Source organism: Callorhinus ursinus, unplaced genomic scaffold, assembly GCF_003265705.2.
Source record: "Callorhinus ursinus isolate GAN/ISIS: 27379988/994484 unplaced genomic scaffold, GSC_fseal_2.0 scaffold17, whole genome shotgun sequence".
NCBI classification, from domain to species: Eukaryota; Metazoa; Chordata; class Mammalia; order Carnivora; family Otariidae; genus Callorhinus; species Callorhinus ursinus.
In genome coordinates, this window is record NW_027397079.1 from 24,390,055 (window position 1) to 24,402,646 (window position 12,592).

General features: G+C 36.3%; 1 protein-coding gene and 1 pseudogene across 1 annotated transcript in view; one reads left to right on the plus strand and one right to left on the minus strand.

The window, feature by feature from the left end:
• SGCZ (sarcoglycan zeta) overlaps nt 1-12,592 on the plus strand; it is a 477,798-nt gene that overhangs the window by 288,254 nt on the left and 176,952 nt on the right. The gene's annotated exons all lie outside the window — the stretch shown is intronic.
• LOC112834814 (large ribosomal subunit protein uL10-like) lies at nt 6,733-7,907 on the minus strand (annotated as a pseudogene).

Sequence of the window (12,592 nt, forward strand, 5' to 3'; positions counted from 1 at the left end):
TTCCCTTCCTGCTATCTTCTCCTTCTTCTTCTTCTTCTTCTTCTTCTTCTTCTTCTTCTTCTTCTTCTTCTTCTTTTTTCTTAACATATATTGCATTATTTGTTTCAGAGGTACAGGTCTGTGATTCAACAGTCTTGCACAATTCACAGCGCTCACCATAGCACATACCCTCCCCAATGTCTATCACCCAGCCACCCCATCCCTCCCACACCCCCACCACTCCAGCAACCCTCACTTTGTTTCCTGAGATTAAGAATTCCTCATATCAGTGAGGTCATATGATACATGTCTTTCTCTGATTGACTTATTTCACTGAGCATAACACCCTCCAGTTCCATCCACGTCGTTGCAAATGGCAAGATCTCATTCCTTTTGATGGCTGCATAATATTCCATTGTGTATATATACCACTTCTTTTTTATCCATTCATCTGTTGATGGACATCTTGGCTCTTTCCACAGTTTGACTGTTGTGGACATTGCTGCTATATACATCGGGGTGCACGTACCCCTTCGGATCCCTACATCTGTATCATTGGGGTAAATTCCCAGTAGTGCAATTGCTGGATCGTATGGTAGCTCTAGTTTCAACTGTTTGAGGAACCTCCATACTGTTTTCCAGAGTGGTTGCACCAGCTTGCATTCCCACCAGCAGTGTAGGAGGGTTCCCCTTTCTCCGCATCCCCGCCAACATTTGTCGTTTCCTGACTTGTTAATTTTAGCCATTCTGACTGGTGTGAGGGGGTATCTCATTGAGGTTTTGATTTGGATTTCCCTGATGCCGAGCGATGTTGAGCACTTTTTCATGTGTCTCTTGGCCATTTGGATGTCTTCTTTGGAAAAATGTCTGTTCATGTCTTCCACCCATTTCTTGATTCGATTATTTGTCCTTTGGGTGTTGAGTTTGATAAGTTCTTTATAGATTTTGGATACTAGCCCTTTATCTGAGATGTCATTTGCAAATATCTTCTCCCATTCTGTCAGGTGTCTTTTGGTTTTGTGGACTGTTTCTTTTGCTGTGCAAAAGCTTTTTATCTTGATGAAATCCCAATAGTTCATGTTTGCCCTTGCTTCCCTTGCCTTTGGCGATGTTTCTAGGAAGAAGTTGCTGCGGCTGAGGTCGAAGAGGTTGCTGCCTGTGTTCTCCTTTAGGATTTTGATGGACTCCTGTCTCACGTTTAGGTCTTTCAACCATTTGGAGTCTATTTTTGTGTGTGGTGTAAGGAAATGGTCCAGTTTCATTCTTCTGCATGTGGCTGTCCAATTCTCCCAACACCATTTGTTGAAGAGACTGTCTTTTTTCCGTTGGACATTCTTTCCTGCTTTGTCGAAGATTAGTTGACCATAGAGTTGAGGGTCCATTTCTGGGCTCTCTATTCTGTTCCATTGATCTATGTGTCTGTTTTTGTGCCAGTACCATACTGTCTTGATGATGACAGCTTTGTAATAGAGCTGTAAGTCTGGAATTGTGATGCCACCAGCTTTCAGCAAACCAAATTTAACAATATGTTAAAAGCATCATACACCATGATCTAGTAGGATTTATTTAAGGAATGCAAAGATGGTTCAACATACACACATTAACAAAATAAAAATTAAAAAAAACATGATCATCTCAGTAGATGCAGAAAAAAGCATTTGACAAAATTTAACATCCATTTATAATAAAAACTCTCAACAAAGTGGGTTTAGATGGACCATACTTCAACATAATAAAGAGCATATATGACAAGCCCACAGCTAACATCATACTCAATAGCAAAAACCTGAAGGCTTTTCCTTTTTGGGAACAAGACAGGGATACCCATTCTCACCACTTTTATTCACCATAGTATTGAAAGTCCTAGCCAGAGCAGTTAGGCAGGGAAAAGAAATAAAAGACATTCATATTGGTAAGAAGTAAAACTGTCACTACTTGCAGATGACAGGTTTTTCTATATAGAAAATCTTAGACTCCACCAAAAAAATTGCTAGAACTAATAAATGAATTCAGTAAAGTTGTAGGGTACAAATTCAATATACAAAAATCTGTTGCATTTTTATATAGCAACAAAGAATTTTCAGAGAAATTAAGAAAATCCCCTTTGCAATTAAATCCAAAAGAATAAAATACCTAGGAGTAAATTTAACCAAGGAGGTGAAAGACCTGTACACTGAAAAATATAAGACATTGATGAAAGAAATTGAAGAAGACACAAATAAATAGAAAGATATTTCATGTTCATAGATTGGAAGAATTAATATTGTTAAAATTCCATATTACCCAAAGCAATACACAGATTCAGCGTAATTCCTATCAAAATTCCAATGACAATTTTCACACAAATAGAACTTACAATTTTCATTTTGGCCACATTTTTAGGAAGTAAAATAAAACCCAAAAAAGGATACTGCTTTACTACAGCAAAAGGGTGTACTTATGAGATATAAGCATTTTAGATTTTTTTCTGATATAAAAATACTCTCATATTTTCATTTAGGAAAATGATATTGTGATATCATTTATTGGTGACTTTATGATTTTATTCATCTTTTTTTTTCACAAACATTAAGCCAAATTAAAAATATAGCAAACTAAAAAAAAAAAATATATATATATATATAGCAGACTGTATGCATAATGATTTTCATCATAGTGTTTCTGAGAAATAGTAAGAATAAATTAGGAAAAGAATAAATGATAATTTGGATAGAAATTAGGTTTTTGATGTCTTATAAATGTCTTTATTTATTTTAGAAAAAAATCCATAACTGCTTGGTTAACTAAGGGAATAATTTCCCTCTCACCTATGTAGATATACTGCAACTCCATTTATTATTCTAGTAATAAAAAATAAAAGTCTCTGGCAATATTGTAATTCCAAATAAAGGATTGAGTCAATAATGAAATGAACATAAAGCAATTCTTATTTTTTTATTTTTAGAATGCAAAATATACTGATTGATATTTTGCTACTTAGTGTAATTGGTTATCCATTATTTCCACTGACAATCCAGAAGACTCTGATGTTTCAGTATGTCACTGTTGATGTGTTATGCTTCATTGGAAGTGTTCTGGAATCATTCAGTTGTAACAAAAATATACATTTGGAGTACATAATTGTAGGTTTTCACTTCTATGAATCAAGTGACTCATTGTTCATTGAAGCAATATTTGGTTTTCTATACAAGGATTTAAATAAGAGGACTTGTAACCTATGAACATCCAGCTAGTGTGTGTGTGGGGGGGAGGCAATATTGGTTTTTAAATAAATCCATGTCCTTTACATTTAGAATTTCTAATCTTAATATTTTTATAAGATAAATGGAAAGTTATATTTTATTTTTAAAGTAACTCTATCTTTTGTATTAATGTATTTGTCTCATATGTTTTAGCTAGGATTAGTTTCCATTATGTAATGTTTCTTATTATGATTTTGCTTTTCAGATAATTTGAGAATACATTGCAGTAAATTATTCCTTGTAGAAACTGGTTCCAAAGTATGTTTAGAGGTTTTAAATAGGTTTGTTTTACTTTATTTTTAAGATCTTTTTATTTCCCAAATTATCTCACACAAAAGTGCCGATCAGATATCTCAGGCGGTTAAGGACCTTTGATGAGGGTGTTCAAAGTTGACAGAAAAAAAGGTCATGCTAGACAGAGGGAAAGAAGTACAAACATGGCTGAAACTGGAAAAACTGGGGGGTCATGTTAATTGTCTCTCTGAACTTGAATCACAGATTGAGATTTTACTGACTGAAAAATAGAGAGCCATTAAATGCTTTTTGAGCACTTAAGTGACTTAGGGTTTTATTTGAGAATAGGATTTTGGTAGTTATATACAGAATGAATTTGATGCACGAGGATATTAGGGGAAAATATTTGTTACAAAAATAGCATCAGTTTGGGACAGGTGAAGCTTGAGTTTCCAGAGAGACATTTTGATAGAAATATTCAGCAGGCTTTTGGCAAATAGAAGCTCAGTCAAACATAAAGCTGGAAGGACAGATGAGGAAGCCAGCACATGGTGAAATGGTCAAGCTCATTAAGTGAGTGGCAATTGAATGAAATTGGAGAGAGACAGAAATACCTGATATAGGTCAGAACTTTCAGAATGATGTTTTTGTCGGAGGAGAAAGATGTCCTTACAGAACAATGGTTAAAGAAGTAGGAAAATTAAAGTGTGAAACAAACAAAATACAAAAATTTTCAAAGTACATAGTAGAGGCTTCTCTGGAAAAAAAAAGGGCCAGGCAGGTAAAATATACCTGGTTTGACAAATAGAAATGATAACTACCTGTTATAAGGATAATCTGGATCTGTAAAATCATATGTCCAATCAATTCAGGAAAAAATTCCAGATATCCAACTAAATGTTTTCACAGAAGTTTTTAAATTTCATGTTAGAAGGTAAGTTATTTTTTTTAATTTTGGAGAAATTATATAAAATGCTTTCTAAGTTTTAAGAGCTGGATTTAACTTACAAAGTTAAAAAATAGTTATTAAGATGGTGTAATAGATTCCTTCTCACATTTTGGTCCAATTACAGTGATGTGTATGCCTTTAAGTTTTAATCTTAGAGAAAGAGAAGATATTTTAGAGCTGTAACTTCACTTTCTGTACTCTCTTGATGCTGTGTGTGCGTGTGTGTGTGTGTATACATGTGTTTGAAAAATCACCCTTTGTAAATCAGTGACTTCTTTTAATTAGCGCTTATAAAGAAGTTGACATGTATTTCTAAACAACTGGGGGAAATATCAATGAGCTCAACTGAAGGCAGCCTTTGGAAAGAGGATTTTGAAAACATTCAAACCGCTACATAATTATAATTTTCATCTGAAAATACTTGGTTGGTGCGTTGAGTTTAAAAATCTGTTTTCTAAAAGAGAAGATGAACAACAAAATGAAGTTATAACTTAAAAATTATGTGTGAAGGAAAACATCATAATTAAATAATTACTAAAATCAGTTTCAAAAGTTTTCCAACAACTTTGAAGTTATTCAACTCAAAGTACATTTACTTTTCTAACATTCAGTCAGATGGACTTGGGGTTAGAGTATTACAATGAAGGGATAGAGGCATCCGAAAAAATAACATGTCAAATAAAATTATTCTCATTTTAGAGGAACTAAAGTTAAAACACTAAGAAATAATCTTTTTCTCTCTAGATTCCATATTGAACCCATTTAAAAAATCTAAATTTTATTCTTTTGGTTAAAAGTCTTCTATGAAATTTGTTGTAGTATGTTCTATAAGATATCAAAATAAAAATAGGACAAAGGTGAATCTGAGTGTAAACAGTTAACTCAAGAAAAGGAGTTATTACACTTCTCATAAGTTGTCTTTGTGAGATTTGAATCCTTATTCCGGTAGAAATTGTAATAAAAATTTCCACAATTCTGTCCTTTCTTCTCTCAGAAAGCAGGAGTCAGCTCCGTGCAGAGGGGAAGAAGCTCTAAAGAAAACCATGTGTAGACTCTTTCAGTTTAAATATGTACGTTGAAGGATTTTATACCTAGATCTCAACAAGGTAGTTTGAGAGGGGTAAAACTAGATAAGCGATATACAATGTCTGAGCATATAGTAAATGATCAATAAATGGATGATGATGATGATGCTGGATTGTGGAGGGCCATGGTCAAGAAAGAATTTTTGAGATGTTTTAGAGTGCAAAGTGGCGCTTTTATTATGGCACAGGTACAGGACCTGCACTCAGAGAGACCTGCGCTGTGATTATACAGAGTGACTGACTATATAGGGTTTTCTATCCTGTGGAGGTGAAAGTGACATTGAGGCTCCAGGAAATTGAGTCTATAGATTCCTCGAAGTCTGGCTATTATCAATATTGTGTTTTACTTGTAAATCATTAAGACAGTTACAAACTGTAGTGGAGTTTCTTATCCTGCATGACTATAATCTTTTTCAGTTGACCATTTGTGTCTCCCTGCCTTTGTTCTTAGGCGGTCACAAGTGGGGAAGGAATGTCATACACAGTCCGCCTTCAGGGGAGGGGGTTTGTGGGTTATCAGCTCTTGTTTTGCCTTCAGGTGCCTTTTGTCCTCTCCTCAGTGGTGATGATGATGATGATGATTTCCTTGAATATCCTAAGTTGATTCACTCATTCCCTCATCAACAGTGGGACAGAGAACCTGATGGCTGTTATCTTTCCTGGTCTGGCACTGGCCACTTCTTCACGTACCTCTGCTCCTGAATTTTGTCTTTCAGGTCCACATTGTTCTGTGTAGATGTATGTGGTGAGGGGCGCCTGGTGGCTGTCAGTTAAGTGTCTGACTTGATTTCAGCTCAGGTTATGACCTCAGGGTCGTGGGATCGAGCCCCACATCAGGCTCTGAGCTCAGCACAGAGTCTGCTTGTCCCTCTCCCTCTGCTCCTTGCCCCCCCATTCTCTCTCTCTCTCTCAAATAAATAAAATCTTAAAAAGATTCATGTGATGAAACTACTGCCATTTGTGACAGATCATGCTTATTTGGGTTCCAGCACCCCACTTCTCACTCTACTCTGTAGTTAGAATTCTAGTAGCCACAAAGGATCTCTTGCTTTTTTTCTAACTTACTCTTTACCTTTTGAGGCAATTTGGCTCTGCAACAGAACGGAGAAGTAAATATTTCAGTGACTAATACATACTGGACATTCTTTTACTGGAGCCCTTCCTTCTTAGAATTTTTCTTTTTTTTTGAGAAGTAAGCCATTATTTCCTTGTTTTACAACTAAAGTTAGCTTTGCGAGTTGCTTTTTGGTGATTAGTCAAAGAGACCAAATCCCATATCCTCATCAAACCCCTCTGACTCTTCCTTTGCTTCACACTTGGCTGGGACTGCAGCAGCAGCAGGAGTGACAGTGGTGGTGGCAGCCACATGGGCAGTAACCACTAATGCATATGGATCAGCCAAGAAGGCCTCAACCTTCTCAGCAAGTGAGAAGGTGTAATCAGTCTCCAGTGACAAAGCCAGACCCACTTGTATACATTGCTGATAGAAGGGGTTCCTGGTGCAACAGTCAGTAACCAGTCTGCAGACATAACACTAACATTGGGGCACCATCCAGGAAGCTAGAATGCAGTGTCCTCTGTGATATAAAGCACTTTGGGGTTGTAGATGCTGCCATTGTCAAACACCTGCTGGATGCAGAAGGGGGGGGAATAATCAGCACATTCAGCAGTGTGGCTTCGCTGGACCCACTTTGTCTCCTGTCTTTTTTTTTTTCTTTAAATTTTTATTGTTATGTTAATCACCATACATCATTAGTTTTTGACGTAGTGTTCCATGATTCATTGTTTGTGCATAACACCCAGTGCTCCACGCAGAACGTGCCCTCTTTAATACCCATCACCAGGCTAACCCTTCCCCCCACTCCCCTCCCCTCTAGGACCCTGTCTGTTTTTCAGAGTCCATCATCTCTCGTGGTTCGTCTCCCCCTCCTTGTCTCCTGTCTTTATCAGCTGCGCATCATTCAGGATTTCAGTGGTGCCCTTGCAGATTTTTGTTGTGATGCCTGCAGCCTGAAAGAAGGGGCTCTTCTCAGGCCCAAAACAGTGTTCTGGGCAGGCACAGGGACTTCACATGTGGCCATGGCACCAGCACGGGTGGCATCTGATACCTATTGACCAGCAGCATGTCCCTGATCTCAGTGAGGTCCTCCTGGGTGAACACAAAACCCACATTCCCCTGAATATGAGGCAACCATTTCTTCAGGGCTAGGGCGTTCTCCAGTGCCCTTGGATGGCCTTGTGCTTCATGGAGTTCTTGCCCACCACAGCCTTCCTGCAGAGGGACATGTGGCTCTGCTGCACCTGCTTGGAACCCACATTGTCTGTTCCCACAATGAAGCGTTTTGGATAATCATCCAAAAGTTGGATGATCTTAAGGAAGTAGTTGGACTTCTAGGTCACCCTGTCTTCCCTGGGCATCACAGTGGTGTGTCAGGGATTGCCAAGCAGGGTTTAAAGATGATGTCACTCTTACAAGGACTCCTGGTGAGAGAAGGTAGAATTTTCTTAGTAGTACGCACTGTCTCACCACTACCTTGAGAAGATGTTTGTAATTTCTCAAGTTTTTCTCTTTAGGTGTTGCAATTCAGCCATATTCCCCAGATAATTCCTACACTGTACTTATTATCCATCACCATTATCACTGCCATCCAGCAGTTATTAACTGTGAGGCAGCCCAGGGCTAAAGACTTTGCATACATTTGTCATGTTATTTAATCTTCATGACAATCTTATAGTACCATGAAAAACTCTTTTATTTAGGTAACAAACCTAAAAAATTAGATAGTTTTAGTAATATGGCCAAGGTCATACAGTAAGTAGCAGACCTGGGAATATGGATTGTACTATATTAGCCTAATAACCCAAGCTTGTACCATCCCTTCCTCATTCCCTCCCTGCCTTCCTTCTTTCTTGTATTTGGCTGTAGAACAATATTTTAATTAAAATATAATACACATGGGGTGCTGGGTGGCTCAGTGGGTTGAATCCAATTCTTGATTTCAGTTCAGGTCATGATCTCAGGGTCAGGCTCTGTGCCGGGTGTGGGGCCTGCTTAATATTCTCTCCCTCCCTCTCCCTCTGCTCTCTCTCTAAAAAAACAAATATAGATATAATACATGTATAGTGAAATGCATAACTCTGAAATGTAGTTCAAATATATATACTCTTGTGACCCTTACCACTGTCAAGATAGAAACATTTCTGTTTCTCCAGAGAGTTCCCCAATGCCCATTTCCAGTCAAGCCTCACCCTGTCACCCAGAGCAATCACTGTTCTACCTTTATTGAAGTAAATAAAACCATGAATGAGTTTTACCTATTCTTGATCTTTATATAAATGGAATCATGATATGTATTGTTTTGTCTTTCATCTCTCAACCTAATAGCTTTAAGACTTATCCACATTGTTTCATCATTCAGCAGTTCATTCCCATTGATTGCTGAGTAGTATTTCATTGGAAGAATATATCAAAATTTGTTTATGAATAAAAATACTATGAACATTCCCAGGGATAGGCTATCAAATCACACAAGTTAGTTAGCTTTGCTTTTACACTTCTCTTTCCAGGCTTTTCCTCCTCTATCTATCATTGGGTCAAGAACCTGAGATTTCCTCAGCCCTCTTTGTTTTCCTGAAGGGAACTCTCTTACTTAGAACTCAACATGCAGTCCATCAAACCTGGTCTTCAAGTTATATTTTGTTTTGTTTTGTTTTGTTTCCAGAGAGCTCAAATACCCACCCTATACAAACCTTACCCTAATCAGGGTTAGAGCCTCAGAAGAAGAGTAAAGAGACATACAAGAAAAGCTACTATGTAGTGTCTCATATATGAACATCTTGGCTTTACACTTAACTCAGACCTTACCTTGTGTGACAGGAGTAGAAGATGTGGTTCAGGCTTCCCAATGAGCAGAGGGAATCACAGCACAGGGAGGGGGACAGAGAAGGTGTTTAAGGTGTTTTCACCTTAATCAATAATTTTAGTGTGAATACCAGTGAGTTTTTATTAGACTGAATATGGTAAAATATTGGAAAGAACATTTAGAACACACATTAAAATGAAATATTTTAAGTGATTTCTGCTGTTCTTAAACTTGGGAAAAATTTCCACATCATACTGTAAGCTTTAAGCTGATATACCAGGGTCTTGAGAAGTGTGGACCTCTTAAACCAAATCCAAGGGTGATAATAAAATTGATGGGGGACACCTAAGTAGGATTTGTTTGTTGTGGTGTTCTGATACCAGTGTGAACCAGTAATGAGGCAGTGCAGCATTTTAATTAATGATCTGGCTTAATTAAGTGTTCAGTATCTATTTCCAATCCTCTCAAGGGGTGGGGTTACATAGAAAGTAGGAAAATGCTTAATTATAATTCTCTTAGAAAAATTTGTACATCTCAGATCAATAAATTCCCTATAACTTCAACATACTTTCAGAGGTTTATGAACTTCACTAGTTCATTGACCTTAGTCAATTTGCATTACCTAGTTTGAATATTTTATATAGATTGGAGAATTATTGAAACACATTATATTTATAAATTTGAGCCATTCTTTATTACTTAGAAATAATTGGTGTAATTATATCCAAACTGACACTTTTCTTTTGGGGTTAAAAGTGCAAATTACTGATGAAGTTTCTATGTAATGTGAAGTGTTAATGTGAAATCATTGGTTGTCCATAGGTAGACATGAGATATTTAATTCTGACACTAAGCATTTCATTATTTTCAAAGATTTGTCTTTGTGAAAACTGAAATATCCCTGTTTTATAGAATCCCATTTTATTTTTCTACACAGATGAAAAGACAAAAAATAAGAAAAAATTGGCAATTATGTGTGGCAGGTGTAGAATCTGGGTTAAAATTTGAATGTATTCATTTTACATATATCACATTCATTGTCTACAGGGATTTTCCTTCATTTGCATTAGATATGTGTAGCTAAATTATGTTTGTTCCATATTCTTTTGATTTTCTTAAAATGAATTTTTTAATTTAGACTCTATTCAAGCTTAAAAGGATATTTTTGTCTGTACTTTTGAGATTACTTCTGAAGATTTCAATAGGTCAATATATCTTTCGTAAATCATGATGTTTACTTTTCTTCAGGGGCATGAAGGTGACCATTCCTTTATATCCTAAAACCTAAGGAATCATGAAAAGACTTCCAAAGTTATATTATATATTAATACACTCTAATAAATGTGTGTTTTGTGTACTAATACTGGAATAGCAATAATAATATCCTAATAATGACACTTAATATTTATTGAGAAATGCTATGTATAACATAATGTTACATGTGTTTTTAGCTATTCATGTAATTTACAAATTGAAGCTCAAAATTATTAAGTAATTTGTCTAAAGTCACATACCAAGTAAATGATAGAGTTAGAATTTGACCCAGTAAGGAAAGGTCTAGTAGTTTTCAGTGACATACTCTAAATTACCATGCCACATTGTTATAGAAATAACATGAACATAAAATAATTTAGGAACTAGCACACTATAAAGCAGTCTTCTCTTTCATCAACAACAGCATGTCTTCTTACTCACTGTCTTGTTTCTTGTCTTCAGGATATGCTGAATTTCTTGTTGAACCCTGGTTTAGTATGGCCTCTTGAATCAATATGTTTGCATGTGTTACTTCTTCCCTTTCTTAAATTTCACCTCATTCATCATTATTTGTTATAGTAATAATTAGCTTAGGAGGTATATCCTTCAACAGACCTTCCTTAGCTGCTTTCTTCATTTATACTTGGGTGGGTGTCTTCATGTCTATCCCATGTAAGTTTCTGCAAAACTCCATGGCACTTGTGTATATATATTTGTTCATTTTCCATTTCCTGAGTAGGAATATTAAAGAAAAATACGTAATCTCTTCCATTTATTTTTTATACGTGATAAAGTTTTATAAAATTAATATATTAGTTAATGATGTTCCATAAAATAAAACATGGAATTTAGAAATCTATCATTAAGTCTTGAGCCCTGAAGCTTAAAAATCCTCTTCTACCTATTGAATTGCCCAGAAAAATAATACATTCTCTCTTAAGATAATGGACAGAGTATTGGAAAAGCTTTCCTTCTGCCTAAGTGTGTTATTAAAGTAGTGGGAGCCTGTACACAGAAAATGGGGGCCTACATTACACAGTAAAGTTCCTATTCTTGGTATGTGGGGAAAGCCCAAAAATGAAGAAGGCCTCATTTTTTTCTTAGGCAAATATCTTTGATAAATACTTCTCATGTAGGAGAGTTTTCTTTGAATCTTATATAGAGAGAGAATTGAAAAGTCTTTCACAGAAAGAGTCATTATGTAACTCCACAAAAACGGACATATTGCAAAGTTAAAATATATATCAGTGGCATGTTGAAAATAGAAAACTGCTATCCTGAAAGCAGGATAAAAGCTGGTTTTTGTTTTTTTTTTCATATCCTACAATTTAAGGATTATTTTTAAAGATTTATTTAGTTAGTTTTGAGAGAAGTAGAGAGAGCGTGCTTGTGCGCACCAAGCAGCGGAGGGGCAAGGCAGAGGGAGAGAGAATCTCAAGCCGAATCCTCACTGAGTGCAGAGCCTGACACGGGGCTTGATTCCACAACCCTGAGATCATGACCTGAGCTGAGACCAAGAGTCAGATACTTAGGGCGCCTGGGTTAGGTGTCCAACTCTTGGTCATGGTATCAAGCACCATGTCTGACTCTGAGCTCAGTGTGGAGTCTGCTTCAGATTCTCTCTCCCTCTCCTTCCCACTCACTCTCTCTCTCTCTCTCAGATAAATAAATAACATCTTTAAGAAAAAAAAATCTGACACTCAACTGACTAAACCACCCAGGTGCCCAAGAGATATTTTAATCTATTAGTAAACCAACTAATGCTTAGAAGAGTGAAAACTATATTGAAAAAGAAAAAAAAAGTTGGATGATTCACATTTATGATTTCAAAACTTACTATAAAGCTACATAACCAAGAGTATGATACTGACATAAAAATAGACATATAGAGCAATGGAACAGAACTGAAAGTCCATAAGTAAACCCATGAATCTATGATTAATTAATTTTTGACCTGAGTGCCAAGACCATTCAATGGGAAAAGAA